Genomic DNA, 2,673 nt, shown 5'->3' on the forward strand with positions numbered 1-2,673 from the left:
ATTCCCAGGTTTAATGGCAAGGCGAACTGGGAGGCATTTCATCCCACTTCTGACACCAATTGTAGCATCCAGAAGAAGTGCACACCAAGTCTGACGCTCTTTTTAAACTTTTATTGAGCAACCTATACTAACAGAGCTCAACTTATCTCGTTCTTTCCACACGCACGTCTATTCTCACTCATCATTTCCGCAACAGCAACGCTTCCTCCTTCTTCGCCAATCACCTTACAGGTGTGCTACATTCACAACAAAGAGGATGCAGGATAAAGTGACAGAAATTTAAATTTTTGCATTGTATTATACACCAGGAAGTGTTGTGTAAGAAAGTGTTAAAAAATAAAACCATCAAAAGCCATCTGCTTTTGTATAAAGATAAGTTAGGTTAAATGAAAATATTATTATTTATCTTACGGTATATCAAAAATAATTTGAGCAAAATTTAATTGAAATATTGTCGGTGTGGCCCTCCAGCAGTGCTCGGGTTGCTCATGCGGCCCCCTGTAAAAATGAATTGCCCACCCCTGCTTTAGTATAACTAAACGTTATGAAGGTGCTGGAATATTTCATTATTCAAAGGCAGCCTAAAATTAATCCTTTATTATTCACAACAGAAACGTGTACAATATTTGATTCAGCTCTGATCTGATGAGTTACATTTCTGTGTTATTATTGCTGTATGCTGCACCCCCAATGTCCAGAACATGGTGCCAGTATGCTGGTTTGTTTCAATAAAATACTGGAAAGAATAGAAATGTAGTTTGTCTCTTTTATCCGATTATTAATCGATTAATCGAAGTAATAATCAACAGATTAATCGATTTTTAAATGAATCGTTAGTTGCAGCCCTACATTAAAGGCCTACTGAAACCCACTACTACCGACCACGTAGTCTGATAGTTTATATATCAATGATGAAATCTTAACATTGCACATGCCAATACGGCCAGGTTAACTTATAAAGTGCAATTTTAAATTTCCTGCGAAACTTCCGGTTGAGAACGTCTAGGTATGATGACGTATGCGCGTGACGTCGATGGTTGAAACGGAAGTATTGGGACGCCATTGTATCCAATTCAAAAAGCTCAGCTTTCATCGCAAAATTCCACAGTATTCTGGACATCTGTGTTGGTGAATCTTTTGCAATTTGTTTAATGAACAATGGAGACTGCAAAGAAGAAAGCTGTAGATGCGATCGGTGTATAAGCGTCTGGCTACAGCAACACAACCAGGAGGACTTTGACTTGGATAGCAGACGCGCTATCCAACGCTAGCCGCCGACCGCATCGATGATCGGGGGAAGTCCTTCGTCCCTAGTCGATCACTGGAACGCAGGTGAGCTTCGGTGTTGATGAGCAGATGAGGTTTGGCGTAGGTGGAGAGCTAATGTTTTTATCATAGCTCTGTCGAGGTCCGTAGCTAAGTTAGATTCAATGGTGTCGTTAGCAACAGCATTGTTAAGCTTTGCCAGGCTAGAAAGCATTAACTGTGTAGTTACAGGTCCATGGTTTAATAGTATTGTTGATTTTCTGTCTATCCTTCCAGTCAGGGGCTTATTTCTTTTGTTTCTATCTGCAGTTAAGCCCGATGCTATCACGTTAGCTCCGTAGCTAGAGTGCTTCACCGATTAGGGATGTCCCGATCCGATATTTGGATCGGATCGGCCGCCGATATTTGCCAAAACATGCGTATCGGCAAGGCATGGGAAAATGCCGATCCAGATCCAGTTTTTTAAAGAAATTCCGGTCCGTGTTTTCCAACGCACTGATTTAAATAATACATTCCACTTCTCTGCCGCTCCCAAATTTCCGTTCCTCATTTTCCAGCACACCTTCATCACATCCACAGGTCTGTGTCCTAACCGTTAAGACGGCCATGTGAAATAAAAGTTACTGGTAAAAATGTCAGCTGTCTCTGTGCGATATAGAAAATGACTATATGGTGATATTGGAGTATACGTTCTCACGCAGTTGCTTTTAGCTGCTGGCATTACACTGCAGGCTCTTCTCACTCTTTCTTGTCTGTCTTTCTCACAGACAGACAAGCACACCTTCTTACACATGTCACATACTGTCATGTCATACGTCACATACGTATACGTCCTCCCCGAGCAGAGAGGTAGCAGCATGGCTAACGTTAGCTGTGATGCTAGCGCAGCCGTGCGAGTGGTAATTGAATGAAGGAAGGAAGAATTAATTCCCCCCAAAAACAGCAAGGGGTCCATCGTCTGGCGGTGGTTTGGCTTTAAGTGGGAATATGTCGAAAAGACAACCGTAACTTGTCAAGTGTGGGGCGAAAGCATTGCTATAAAAAGTAGCATTACTGCTAATATGTAGCAGCACGTCAATATCTCCATTCGGTGCCACACGCCCACACCATCAAAATGCCGAGGCAAACATTTCCAGATCAACACCGTATGGAAAAAATAGTGATTGTTTTAGTTGTGATTTCCCTCTCTGCATGAAAGTTTAAAAGTAGCAATTATTAATGCAGTATGAAGAAGAATGTTTTAATGTAGACACAAAGAATCATCATACTGCTGTGATTATATGCATCAAGTGTTCATTCAAGGCTAAGGCAAAATATCCACATATATATTGTGTATCGTGATATGGCCTTAAAATATCGCGATATTAAAAAAGGCCATATCGCCCAGCCCTAGTTCAATGATGCCAT

Source organism: Nerophis lumbriciformis, linkage group LG07, assembly GCF_033978685.3.
Source record: "Nerophis lumbriciformis linkage group LG07, RoL_Nlum_v2.1, whole genome shotgun sequence".
NCBI classification, from domain to species: domain Eukaryota; kingdom Metazoa; phylum Chordata; class Actinopteri; order Syngnathiformes; family Syngnathidae; genus Nerophis; species Nerophis lumbriciformis.